The sequence below is a fragment of the Lagenorhynchus albirostris genome, chromosome 15, assembly GCF_949774975.1.
Source record: "Lagenorhynchus albirostris chromosome 15, mLagAlb1.1, whole genome shotgun sequence".
Classification (NCBI taxonomy): Eukaryota; Metazoa; Chordata; class Mammalia; order Artiodactyla; family Delphinidae; genus Lagenorhynchus; species Lagenorhynchus albirostris.
Genome location: NC_083109.1, coordinates 16,350,002 through 16,364,770, shown reverse-complemented (window position 1 = coordinate 16,364,770; position 14,769 = coordinate 16,350,002). Strand labels below are relative to the sequence as shown.

General features: G+C 43.5%; 1 protein-coding gene across 2 annotated transcripts in view; it reads left to right on the top strand.

Annotated features, from left to right (window-relative positions):
* Positions 1-14,769, top strand: part of TOX2 (TOX high mobility group box family member 2) — a 131,913-nt gene that overhangs the window by 69,333 nt on the left and 47,811 nt on the right. The window lies entirely within an intron of this gene.

The following is a 14,769-nucleotide window of genomic DNA, read 5'->3' as shown; positions in this document are numbered from 1 at the left end:
CTGTGTTTTCACATCTGTTTCCTCATATAATTCTCTCAGCTGTTAGGTGGGGTTTTGTAGATAAAGACGCTCGGGAGTAGGTAGTTGGGATAAATTGCCAAAGGTCCCTCAGCAAGTAAGTGGCAGGATTGGAATTCCCCCAGGTCAGTCTAGGTCCAAAGACAGCGTTCTTTCTGTAGAATTAAAAAAGAAAAAGTACTCACTGATTATGTATTCCAAGAATCTTCAGGCTTTTATGGGAAAATATTTGTAATATGTGGAAGCATTTGGAACCCCAAAGTCCTGTGTCAACATAAGGTGTTGTTGCTGTCACTCTGGGTTATTCAGCGGACTGGACTCCACAGGATACAAGAAAGCAGCGGTCCATCCCATGTTCTTTCCTTCCTGGCTCATTGTCTTGGAAACCTGCAGTGGACATGGGGGTGGTCTGTTACCTCTCCATCCACTCCCATTTCCTGTGATGCTGCTGGAGATTCCAGGGTCAGGACAGGGTAAGGCAGGATTAAGGGCTAGGGTCAAAACCTCTTGCTGACTAGTACTGTTGAAGTCCTACCCTCCGTGCCTGCTGCTATAGCAGGCTCTCACACGCTGGCTCTTTTCCATGGGGCATATTGAGCTGGGGATTCACTCTGCAGCTCACCTCTTGTGACCTGCTCTGTGGGTGGTATACCTGTTGACATACCTCCTGCTGCTGAGATCCCCCTGCCCTGTCAGGCTACCATCTTGGGTGGGACCTCTATAGATGCCTTCAGCCAGCCATTGTCCTTAGCTTTCACCTGTCCTCAGCAACTCATATCCTTAACTTGCCAAACCAGGGACGTGCAGATTGCTCTCTGACTCGCTCTCATTCTCTCAATCTCTCCTGGCCCTGACATTTCAGGCAGCTTCTGCTCTCCTCCCATCTTTCAAAACCTTCTAGTCACAGAGCCTCTCAACTCTGGGGACACAAGTTGGGTCCTCCTGAGAGCTCTTTCTTTCTCACCAGACTCGCCACGGAATGAGGTGCCGCCTCCCCTTTTGTGTTGCATTCCGAGTCCCAACAAGCTGCGCTACTGGGGTCTTTCTCACTTGGCTCGAAAGTGGGGTTTCAGGATGGAGGGAAAGCCAAATCACACTCTACTCCTATAGATCCCCCCTCAGTGAATCTTCTGCCTATACAGCATCGGGGTGGGTGATGGAAATGGGTAATCCAAATGTCAGTCTGAGAACTTTCTAGTAAGCACTAATTGGATAAACCATTGAATAATGAAAGGTACCCTTCCCCAAGAAGATACGATAATCATTAATATGTAAATACTTAACCACATTGCTCTGAAATATATGAAGCCAAAAATAGACAGACATACAGGAAGAAATTGATGACATCACAATCGTGGAAATGTTTTGACCTACCTGTCTCAGAAACCAATAGATCAAACAGAAAAAGAAAACTAATAGTTATTTAGAAGATTTAAACAACAGAATGAAGCTGAAAATAAAAAACATTTATGATAGCCTTATACTCTGTCACAAAGGAATTCTCAACAACTTTCAAAGAATCAATGTATTTTTCATTCCTTTTTTGGGTGTCCTTTTTTCTTTTTCTTGTCAGTGGTTTACTCTTTTGTTAGCCTTTTCAAGAAACCATCTCTTTCCTGTATTTCTCTAAAGTTTGTTTTCTATTTTATTAGTCTTCTACTGACTTTTGGTTTCTTTTGTTCCTATTTCTAGCTTCTTGAGTTGAGTGCTGAATTCATCTATTTTGTCTTCCTTATCTTCCAGTAAATTCACTTAGGTAAAAAGTTGTAAATTTTCCATTGTCCACCTCTTACAGGTTTTGTCAGGTAGTGTTCTCATTGTCTGTAATTTCAGTTGTGATTTCCTCTTTAACCCAAAAGTTATTTAGAAGATTGCTTTTAAAATGCCCAAGTATTTAGGAGGGTCTGTCTCCCTCCATGTTTTTCTGCTCCCTCCTTCTCTCCCTTCTTTTTTTTTTAAATTAAAAACTAGGTTAGTGCATTTAGATCCTAGAATGTGGCTTATATCATCCCTGCCTTTTGAACAGTTTGAGGTTATCTGAGTAGTTATTACATACTCATGTTTTTTAAGTGTTCCATGGACATTTGAAAAGAATGTGTGTTCTTTAAATTTGAGACAAATCAAGAGAGGAAATTGTGCTATTCAATCTTCTGTCCTTACTCATTTCTATCTGATTCGTTTGTCAGTTTTTGAAGAGTTGTGTTAGCATCTCTTCATGTTTATGGTTTGGTTAAATCCGCTTTGTACTTCTCACAGTTTTTCAACGTTTTATATTCCTGTGGTTTGTCCGTCTACATAAAAGTTTATGTCTGTTATTTCTTCTTAGTGGATTGTGTCATTTATCAACTTAAGTATTACTCTTAGTCTCTTTTATGCCTTTTGCCCCAAATTGTACTTAACTTGTTATTAATTTTGCCACTTCTGCTTTTTATTTGCCTGATATATCTGCTTAGTTTTAACCTTCTGTGTCACTTTATTTCACGCATGCTTATTATAAATGTCACATGCTAGATTCATTTATTTTAATCAAAATATTAATTTTTTATCTTTTAATAAAAGAATTGAAATCGTTTGTATTTATTGTGATTACTAGTATTTAGTCTTAATACTGTCATTTTTTGAAGGTTCTTTATCATGTTTCATAGTTCATTTCTATTTTCTTTTTTTCTTTTCAGATTTTTGTTGGTTTGATCAGGTTCTATTTTCTTTTCCATTTGTTGTTGTTATTATTGTTGTTCCTCCAGCAGTGTGGAATTTCTTCTTTTCTTTAAAATTATGATAAACAGATAATAAATGAATGCAGCAAAGTTTCGGGGTATAAGATCAATATTCAAAAATCAGTTGTGTTTCCACGTACCAACAATGAACAATCCAAAAAAAAAAAAAAAGAACTAAGAAAACAGTTTCATATATAACAGCATGCAAAAGAATAAACTATTTAGGAATAAATTTAACCATGGAGGTGAAAGACTTGAACAGTGAAAACTATGAAACACTGCTGAAAGAAATTAAAGAAGACCTTAGCAAATGGGGGAGACATCCTGTGCTCATGAACTGGAAGTCTTAATTTTGGTGAGACTGCAGTACTCCCCAAGCCATCTACCTATGCAGTGCAATCTCTATCAAGTTTCCACCGGCCTTTTTAGGAAGAAATGGAATAGCTGATCCTCAAGTTGATATGAAATTGCAGTGGGTCCTGAGTAGCCACAACAATCTTGCAAAAGGAGAGCAAAGTTGGAGAACACTTCCCAATTTCTACAAAAGCACAATAGTCAGAACAGTGTGGTTCACAATAGAATAGTATAAGGATGGATATATAGACCAATGGAATAGAAATAAGAGTCCAGAAATAAACTCCTACATCTGTGGTCCATTGATTTTCAACCAGGGTGCCAAGACCAGTCAATGGGGAAAGAACAGTCTCTTCACCAAATAGTGCTGGGACGATTGGACAGCCATGTGCAAAATAATGAGGTTGGACTCTACCTCATGCCATAGACAAGAGTTATTTCAAAATGGATCCACGACTTATGTCTCAGGGCTAAAGCCACAGAATTCTTAGAAGAAAACATAGGAGTAACTCTTCCTGACCTTGGATTTGGCTGTGGACTCTTAGATAGGACATCAAAAGCATGAGCAACAAAAGAAAAAATAGATGCATTGGACTCCGTGAAAATTAAAAACATCTGTGTATCAAGGGCATTATCAAGAAAGAGAATGGGAGAAAACCATCTGTAGATCATACATCTTATAAGGGTCTAGTATCTGGAATATATAAAGAGCACGTACAATACTGCAACAGAAAGAAAACCTAATTTAAAAATGGACAAAAGACTTCAAGACACTTCTCCAAAGAAGATATGCAAATGGCAAAAAACACATGAAAAGATACTCAACATCATTAGTCATTAGGGAAATACGAATCAAAACTACTATAAGATACCACTTCATACTCACTAGGATGGCTATAATAAAAATAATGCAACGTAAGCGTTGGCGGCAAGGATGTGGAGAAATTGGAACCTTCAGACGTTGCTGGTGGAAATGTAAAATGTGCAGCCACTGTGGAAAAAAGTTTGACAGTTCCTCAATAAATTAAACATCAAACTATCATATGACCCAGAAACTCCACTCCTAGCTATATACCCCCAAAAATTGAAAACAGGAACTCCAACAAATATATGTACAAACTTGTTCATAGCAGCACTATTCGCAGTGGCTGAAAGGTGGAAACAGCCCAAATGTCCATCAGTGGATGAATGGATAAACAAATTGGGTTTATACATACAGTGGAATATTATTCAGCCATAAAAAAGGAGTGAACTACTGATATGTGCTGCATTATGGATGAACCTCAAAAACATTATGCTGAGTGAAAGAAGCCACATAAGGTCGCATATTGTATGGTTCCATTTATATGAAACTATCCAGAATAGGTGACTCCACAGAGACAGAACACAGATCGGTGATTACCAGGGGTTGGGACCAGGGGAGTAGGGAGAAACTGCTTAATAAGTATGGGGTTTCCTTTTGGGGATGACAGACATATTCTGGGACTAGACAGAGGTGGTGTTCACAAAACATGAATGTACTAAATGCCACGCAAGCGTTAATTTTGTGTTATGTGAAGTTCAACTCAATACGTGTAAAAAATTAGAACAAAATATTTAAACTTAAATTTTCCTTACACTGTAAATAACTAATCAGTATTTGGAGTCTTCTTTAAGGAAGGCATAGCTTCTAGCAAAATCCTGTTGATTTTTAGTTTGTGATCATTTTTAGTTTTATAATTCTGTCCTATACCTCTTCTATTTTAGGAATCCTTATAAGATAGTCACATTGAATCCTGCAGTCACCTTATCAACAGCCATTTTGAATTAATATAAATTGTAGTATCAACAGCTATTTTGAATTAATATAGTTGTAGTAGTTTTTCAGCTCACCACTCCTTCTAGAATCCCTTTCTTGATTTTCTTTTCATTCTCTAGGTTTGAGCTTTAAGTATTTGTTTCGGAAAGGGTTATTTAAAAGAATATATCTCTATCTATCTATCTATCTATCTATCTATCTATATATATATATATTTGTTACTTCCTATGGTTGAATTTTTGATTCACTTATTTTATTGTGGTAAGCAAATGAGTTTATTCTGATAATTTCATGGAACATAAGCTTATCACTGTGACAGGCTTCTGGTCCAATGGATGTTCTTAGATTCTTTCTTCTCCATCCCTTTCTCAAGGCCCAGAGGCTGCTCCCTTGCTTGTTTATTCCCCTATCTCAAGGACTCATTGGCTTTGATGTTCAATTAAGACCTTTCCTCCTAGGACTTCCAGGAGAAGGCTCACCCGTCTCTGACCCAAGCGCAAGCCACAAAGGTCATTTGGACCAGTCCAGTAGTCTTCCGTTCCTAGAATTGGTGCATGAGAAACCTGCCAGTCTCCTGGATGCCCCTTCTCCCCCAGCCATATTGCTTTGCTCTGAGTTCTCATTATTTAGTTGATTTGGAAAGAAAAGCACAAATGGACGAATTGAGAAATAAGGTGATTCTAGCAGCCTCCTAACACACATCTGTATGGTAGATGTCACGTGTTGGTAAAGCCCTACCTCCTAGCCCTGTTGTTTGCCTCACTGCCTCTTCCTCCCCACTCCCACTCACTCCCCACAAAGGACAGTCGATAACAGTTTTTCATGCACCACTTCCAGGAAGGGAGGAGTGCTGGACTGATTCAACCTGTGTCTTACCCTTGGATCAGAGCCAAAAGTAAGCCTTCTCCTTAGAAGGGGGTATCTTCATGGTTTGCCAGTCCATTCATTTTCTTACCACTCTTTCTTCTGGCATTTGATGAGTAGTTCATTTGTTTATTTATTCATTCATTCATTCATCAAATACTTTATGAGTACTCATGACATGCCAGGCACTGTTGAAGAAATTGGGGATACAGCAGTGAACAAGACAGGTGAAAATCTCCTCCTCCGTGGAGCTGATAGTCTAGTGGGATGAGACAGGTAATACATAATAAACTGATAAAATATTGAGTCGGCCAAAAGTTCGTTCAGGTTTTTCCTTAACATCTTATGAAAAACCTGAATGAACTTTTTGGCCAACCCAGTATACAGGATGTTAGGAAGTAACAAGAGATAAAAACAAACAAACAGTAGAGTGTGGCTGATGGTTTGTGACTTTAAATTGAGCAGTGAGGTTAAACCTCATTGAGAAGCAGGGGTTTGAGTGAAGACCTGAGGGGTGAAGGAATGAGCTCAGTGAATATTTAAGACGAGAATATTCTAGAGAGAGGGAACAGCCAGTGCAAAGGCTCTGAGACAGAATCATGCCTAGTGTGGCCAGACTGGCATGAACGAGGAGAATATTAGGAGGTGATGTCGGGAAGCTGAAAGGGATGTACGTGGGAGTGGGGGAGTAGACCATGTAGCCATTATAAGGACCCTCTTCTTTTTTTATTGAATGAAAGATTCTTTAAACTCTACAGTGCTTCACAATTTTCACAAGTTTCACACACATGGTTTCATATAATCCCATAATAACCCTTTTCCACTCCCACCCCTATACTCCCCCTCCCCCCCTTCCCTCTCCTCGCTGGTAACCACTAGTTTCTTCTCTGTATCTGTACGTCTGGGTCTTTTTTGTTATATACACTAGATTGTTGTATTTTTAGATTCCATATATAAGTGATACCATACAGTCTGTCCTTTTCTGTCTGACTTATTTCACTTAACATAATGCCCTCCAAGTCCATCCATGTTGCTGCAAATGGCAAAATTTCATTCTTTTTATGGCCAAGTAGTATTCCGTAGTGTGTGTGTGTGTGTGTGTGTGTATGTATATGCACACACATGTGCTACGTCTTCTTTATCCATTCATCTGTTGATGGACACTTAGTTTGCTTCCATACCTTGACAATTGTAAATAACGCTGCTATGAACATTGGGGTGCATGTATCTTTTTGAATGAGTGTTTTTGTCTTTTTTGGATATATGCCCAGGAATGGAATTGCTGAGGACCCTGTTATAATTGAGTAAGAAGGGGGCCACTGGAGGGTGGTGAGCAAAGGAATGACATGACCTCACATTTTAACAGGATAATTCTGGTCTCTGAATGAGAATAGACCAAAGCAAGGGCGGAGGCAGGGAAACCAGGTAGGAGACTACTGCACTCATCCAGGGTAAAGAGGATGGTGGCTTGGACCGTAAAGGTTCCATCTTGTATCTGTTCTGAAAGTGGGGTGAATATGATTTCCTGACTGATTTGGTGTAGGGTATGAGAGAAAGAGAGGTGTCAAAGGATAGCTCCAAGGCATTTGGCCTGAGCAGTTGGAAGGATGGACTTGCCATCAGCTGAGGAGGAGAAAACCATGGATTGACAGGTTCTCTTTTGGACGTGTTAAATTTGAGATGTCTATTAAAATCCAAACAAGGGTGTCAAATACAGTGGGCTCTATGAACCTGTAGTTCAGGAGAGAGGTCTGGTCTGGAGATATGATCTGGGGTGTCAGCAGCATACAAATTGTATTTAAAGCCAGGAGTTTAGATGAAATCCTCAAGGACTGAGTGTATTTAGTGAAGAGGTCTGGGATCTGAGCTCTGTGACATCATTAATAGGTTGAGGGAAAGAATGGGAACCAGCAAAGGACATGGAGAAGAAAAGGCCTGTGATTTAGGAAGAGCAACATGTGTGGTGTCCTAGAATCACTTGAAGAAATTTATTCCCAGGAGAAGGAGGGTGGCCAAGTGTGTCAAATGCTTCTGAGAAGGTCAACGTGGACAGTTGGGACTGAGATCTGACCATTGGACTTAGTAACATGGAGGTCACTGGCGACCTTGCCAGACAGTTTTGGTGGATGGTGGGATGAAAATGTGATTGGAATGCATTTTTTTTTAAACTAATTAATTAACTTATTTATTTTTTGGCTGTGTTGGGTCTTCGTTGCTGCGTGTGGGCTTTCTCTAGTTGCGGTGAGCGGGGGCTACTCTTCGTTGTGGTGCGCAGGCTTCTCCTTGCGGTGGCTTCTCTTGTTGCGGAGCATGGGCTCTAGGCATGCAGGCTTCATTACTTGCGGCATGCGGGCTCAGTAGTTGTGGCTTGTGGGCTCTAGAGCTCAGGCTCAGTAGTTGTGGTACATGGGCTTAGTTGCTCCGCGGCATGTGGGATCTGCCCAGACCAGGGCTCAAACCCATGTCCCCTGCATTTGCAGGTGGATTCTTAACCACTGCAACACCAGGGAAGTCCCTGGAATGTGTTTGAGAGAGGATGGGTGGATAGGAAAAGACAACTCTTTACAGAAGTTTCCCTGTAAGATTTGCTAATCTTTTTAGCTTCTAGAGCTCTTACAACTTGGCATCTCTTTCTATATTCTCATGAGGACACTCGTGCTGGAGAGCAAATTAGGCATCACTGAGTGGTTCATTTCTTACTTAGAGGAAGTGAGGAATATGAGTCTTGAATAGGTCTCTGACCCAGTGTGGGAAAATGATGGATTCAGAGTCACAAGACATGGGCTTGAATCCCAACAATAATTCTTGTTACCCCAAGAATAACTCGGGACACCTTCATTCTCTGAGCTTCATGTTCTTCATCTGCAGAATGGAGAGAACAGTCACCTCCCTGCGGAGCTCATATGGACTCAGTGGAGAAAGCGTGTGGAAATACCGGGTCCAGAGACTGGCACACAGTATGAATCCATAGCAGGCTGGGGTGGCATTCAGGTGTCATGCGTTTAGGATTTAATTGCATTCAGAGGAGGCATGTACGCGTTTGCACGTTTAGTTATTGTTAAGTGTGCTAATTGCCTCTTTAAGTGAATTGTCATAATTGTGTGATTCCAATATTTTGATGCAACATATGCTTATTTTTGGAAAAGGCTTCTGGTCATTTGGGCTGGTTCCAGTGTGTTAGGGTTTTGGTGTTTTAAATGAAAGGCATGGACTCGTGCAGTCATTTGGCATTTACTGTCACATGCCATGTGACAGCACCTGTTGTGGGTGCAGGGAGTAGAGAGGAAGGTGACAGTCCACAGACATGAACAGTGGGTGACTGAGGGACTTCCAGTCTGTTGGGAGGGGCAGATATGGAAACCCCCAGGTAAAGTCTAAACCCAAAGCCTGGTGCGTCCTCCCATTTCATGTGCTCATTCATCACATTCTAATTGAGCACCGACTGTGTGCTAGGCATTGGTGACAAGACAGCCTTAACCCCTGCCCCCGTGGAGTCTGTGGGGAGGGGACACAAGCTAAAGGGAAGGAAAGAGTCGCAAATCATTGCAGGCGATAAGGATGCCATGGGGAGCACAGATGAGGCTGTGGAGGGGGAATGAGAGGAGGGGAGTTGCTGTGGGAGGGTCTGGGGAAGGCTTCCTGGGACTCTGCTTTCCGGGATGATATGATACCTGTGGCTGAGTGCCATCTAAAGGCAGTCAGCCCCTCACCCATCTCGGTGGTCAGGCTGAAGCCAGACATCACCCTGTGCTGCACAGACCTGTGGTGTGAGGAGTTAGGAACATTCACGGTGGGCAAAACAGTGAGGATACCGAGTGGGTGAGCTGCTGTCTACTTGTCCTGTGTCCTTGGGGAAGTTCCTTAATGTCTCTGAAACTCCTGGCAAGGACAATAACAACAGCAATAACAACCGTCACTGGAGCAGGCTGGCTCTGTGCCAGGAGGTGTCCTGAGCAATTTACGCATGTTGATTCATTTACTCTTTGCAGAAGCCCTACAGTATATACTGTTATTACCTTCTTTTCACATACGAGGAAACTGGGGCACAGGGAGGTTAAGTAACCTGCCCAAAGCCACACAGCTAGTATGTGGCAGAGCCAGAATTCACGGCACTGGACCACTTACACTGTACTGCCTCCTGTAGCAGCAGTAATGGCTACATACCTAATGGCTACTGCTACATAGCAGCGTAATGGCCACCTCCAGCGCAGTCACGAAGGTCGAGTGAGATGCATGCTTATGGCACCTGCCATAGGACGTGGCCCATTCACCCATCCAGCTAATTATTTAGCTCTGACTTTGTGCCAGTTGCTGGAAAACAGGACATATAAGGGCTGTCCCGGCAGAACTCACATTAAACATTAAACACATAATTATACAAGAAGTTAGCTACAAATCTGATGAGTACTTCCAAGAAGAAATGCAGGGTGTGTGACACTCTAGAGAGTGTCAGGGAAGACATTTAAACCAAACCTATGGCGGAGGGATGAGTAGGAATGGGCCAGATGAAGGAAGAGCGGGCAAAGCATTCTAGCAGAAGGAACAGACTGTGTGAGGGCCTGGAGGCAGGAAAGGTCCCTGTGGCTAGAAGGGTGATGGGAGCCAAGCCAGGTGAAGACTTACAAGCCATGTTTGGTTCTATGGACTTTATCCTAGGACAGAGGCGAGCCGTCAAAGCCTTGTAAGTGTGGGAGTTATGTGGTGAGATGATCATCTTTCAAGAGACCCGTTTGGCTGCATGAAGGGAATGGATTGGTGGGGACAAGAGTGGGCTATGGGAGACCAGTAAGGAAGCTGTTGCGGTTCCCCAGGTAAGAGATGCTGGTGGCCTGGACCAAGATAGTGTGAATGGAGAGAAATGGATAGGTTTAAAAGATATTTCAGGGGAGTTTCATTGGACTTGAGGGGTGACTGAAGGTAAGCCCCCAGTTCGTGGCTTTATTAACTGGGTGGAGGATGAGGGAGACACAGGTGCAGGTTGGGGGAAGGGGCATCGTGATTGCAGCTTTGCACATGTTCACTTTGAGATGCTTGTGAGACATCAAGTGGGAGCATTGAGTAGGCATTTAGATGCTCAGATCTGGAACTCAGATGAGTGACCAAAATTGGAGGTGGAAATGCGGCATCAAGATGGAAGTTGAAACTGAGACTGTGTGAGGTCCACCTGGGGAGAAGGTGTAGGGCAGGAAGAGCAGAACCCTCAGGACTGAACCCAAGAAACTCCAACGTGGCTGGCAGAGAAGGAGTTGACACTGGAGACAGAGAAGCAAGGAGGTGGGCAGATAACTGAAAGCACGAGGTCCTGGAGGCTAAAGGAGGGATGTTTGCAAGATGAAGGAAAGGGATTCGTTGGACTGTCACTGCTGAGGGGACAGATGAGACGTGGCTGGAAAAGAAAGCCAGTTGGATCTGGTGCCATGGAGCTCACTGGTTGGTGAGGGCATGGAGGGAAGAGAACGCAGGTTGCAGTGGGCTATGGAGTGAATGGGAGACAAGGGAGGGGAGCCGATGGGTGAGGACAGCCCTTTCCAGAAGATGGGTGTGGACCGGAGGAGAGATGGTCCAGCTGCAGGGGGTGGGGTGTAAGACCAGAGAGCTGAGCCTGTGTCAGTCCAGCAGGGAGGGGAGGCCGAAGAGCCAGGGACAAGACGGTTAATGGAATGACCAAGGTCCTCGGGGCAGAGGGAGAAAGGACGGGGTAGGACCATTCATACACACGTAGGGAGACTGGCCTTCGGAAGAAGTAGGGATGGCTCTTCTGGCATCAAAACAGGAGGCAAGTTGGTGCCAGATGGGCAGGTTTGTGGTTCTGGTGTCAGGACATTTTGGAAGCTATTTTCTGTTTTCCCTGTGAATGAAGTAGAAGGTGACTGGTCATCTGCAAAGGGGCAGAAAGGGAGTTAGAGGACTACTCTGGGGAGAATCATCGTGGAGATTAACAAGGTGGGAGGGAGCGGTTCCCAGCAGCACGAAGATCCCGCGCAGAGCTGGTGAGCGTGATTTCTGGTGAAATTTGGCCAGAGCCTTGCTCAGCTGTCTTGGTGAGGGTGCAGACGGGGCGGATGGTTGCATTCACATCAGAGGTGGCGGGTTTACTAGCGAGGCGCCAGGCATAGAAGGGTACAGAGTGCTTTCTCTCCAGCCATTTCTGATTTCTTGGGGGTATTTCTCCCCCTTCCCCTCTCTGCTCCCTAGAGCAATCCATCTCCCTTCACCAAATTATGTACCATTCATATCCTTAACCACAAAATTATACCATTTGACCTTTGGGTATCTTGTCTTGGAAGAGAGGCACGTAAAGGTGAAGTTACATTAACACCTGCATATATGCACCAAAATGCATCAAAATACAATCTGAAGCATTTTCATCACCCTTGGGGACCATGTTAAGATGTTTAGAGGGACCTCTCTCTTTCTGTCTCTTTTTCAGTAGAGACATACTAGTGTTTAGGCAGGGAGTGTTCAGAAGGTCTTTATTTGAGGAATGGGCACTGGGAGCAGAGTGGACATAGACTCAGAGGGGGAGACTGATGCTTGGAGGGCCCTTAAAGAGGTTGCTACTGTCACAGCAATACGAGAAGATACGGATCAGACCCAGTTACCTCCTAGTTGTAACCTGGGCGAAGCCTCTAGATCTTGATTTTTTTGATCTGTGAATGGGGATAAATACAGGATGCGTTTAACAATTAGAGATTTATATGTCAATTACATTGACATGTGAATGGGGATTATTTTTTGACCTGTGAATGAGGATAAATACAGGATGCGTTTAACAATTTGAGATTTATATGTCAATTACATCTTAATAAAGCTGGAAGAGAAATAGTTCAGGGCAGGCCTACCTGGGGAATTAGGGAGACACCCACATCAAGGTAGACCTCCCTGGGGAATTTGAGGGATGTCCCAGGTCAGTTTAGACACACTTGGGGAATTAGGGAGATCATAGGTGACACACACTTGTAATTAAGGAGACATAGGAGGTCACTGTAGACACAGCTGGGATATTAGAGACACATACCATTTGTTACACACCTAGGAAATTACGGAGAAAAAATAATTAGAGATGATGTGCACATAAAACACCCACCATATATTGGGTGATCAGTAACTAGCAATGGGGGCTATATTCTGGGTAAGAGACAGTAAGGGAGAGCATTGGATTGGGGTCCTGTGTAAGAAAACGGGCTTTTGATCTTCACCTTTTAGTGGGAGGAGTTACTTTCCCAAGCTCATCAATAACAAGGCTGGACCAAAGCCTGTTTCTTGGTGCCCAAGCCCTCAGTTTGGCCTTGATTGGCACTGCCTCTCAGGATTGTTAGGACCCAAAGTCTCAGGATCCAAGTCACAGACTAGAAAGCGTTGCCTTCCTTTGCAGACAGTGTAAATTAGGGGAGGAGGGAGTGAGACCTTTTTCTAACTGTGTGACTTTCGCAGGTGGATTCCCCTCCCTGTGCCTTAGTGTCTCTATCCATAAAATGGCTGTATAATAACAGAACCTCCTTCACAACGATGTTGTGAGAATTAAATGCATTAAACTTTTGTAAAGCGCTCACACCTGGCACATACTATATGCTCAATAAATGTTAGATATTTATATTCCCTGATTGAAAAAACTGCTCAAGGAAATTGTTTATGGTAGAGCTGAGACCTACCAGGACATGGTTTCCACCTATGTGTCAAGCTTGATCAGGAGAAACGGGATCTTCCTTGGGCCCTCTCCTGGTCCTTCTGTTACTCCCAGGCACCAGCTGGGGGACTCCCGTCAAATTGGATTGAAATCCCATGGATATCGATAGAACAGCTAATGTGTATACTTAGCCATGGAGCTTGAAAGGTGGATGAGCCCATCCCCTGTCCCCCTTTGTGCGAGTATGGAAACTGAGCTGAGAGAGAGCAATGACAGGCTAAGATCGTGCAGTACAAGATATATAACTTTGGTTGTATGCATATAGAGCAACTAGGCAGGGGACGGTCCAGCTTGGACCAGCTCTCGGAAGCAACTTCATGTGGTAGGAAGGAGCCAGATCTTGGGGTCAGAAGACTGGATCCTATTCCTGATGGCTCCGGATGCCCTTTGCCACCAGCAAGGTCACTGCTTCCTGGCCTGCTGTTTGCCTACCCGTGAAATAATCTCACAGGATCCCTCCAGAGGGAGCCAGGAAGCAAGAGGTGGCTTGGGCTCTGGGTCCAAGGTGGGGGCATGCGTGTGGCTAGGCACTACCTCTCGGAGCGTGTTTCTGTGGCTATAAAGGGCAGTCTAGGGCTCTTCCCCAGGAATTGTGGTGAGGTTCACAGATGCCCGAGAAGAGAGACGTTAACAACAAGCAGGTGTTTTAGAGACCATGTGGGCCTTCTTCCCACCATAACTCCACTCGAATCCTACCCATCCCCACCCCCTCAGTGACCTCATCCAACAAATATTTACTGAGAGCCTACCCACCAAGACCCAGATATTGTAATGGGCTTCAACTGCCCTAGCTATTTTAATACACATACTTAATTTACCAAAGAATATAAGGATGTTAGAAGATTTATTTCTCGTATGCTGTTGTGGTTTCATGTTTTTTTCCTTCTCTACACATTATATTTTATGACTGTTGTAAGATTTACTATCATATTCACCAGGACCTTTGGTGTCCTTCATCTGGAATATTCCCAACCATTATCTCTTCAGTTATTCCTCTGCCCCATTCTCACTGTTCTCCCTCCAGAAGGCTGATTGAACAGATGTCCATTAGACACCCTCACTTTGTCCTCTATACCTTGAAACTTCTCCTTCATGTTTTCTTGGATCCGTCTTGCAGTTCACACATAACTCTTCTCCTAGGTCTAATCGCTCTCAGAGCACAGAAGAGGAGGAATGATTCCCCAGGCTAACATAACCTTGGTACTAAAACCCAACAAAGTCAGTATGAAAAAGGAAAATCATAGGCCCATCTTACTCGTGAACTAGATGCCAAAATCCTAAACAGAATATCAGCAATCAAAATCTAATCATGCATAAAGTGACCAAGTAGG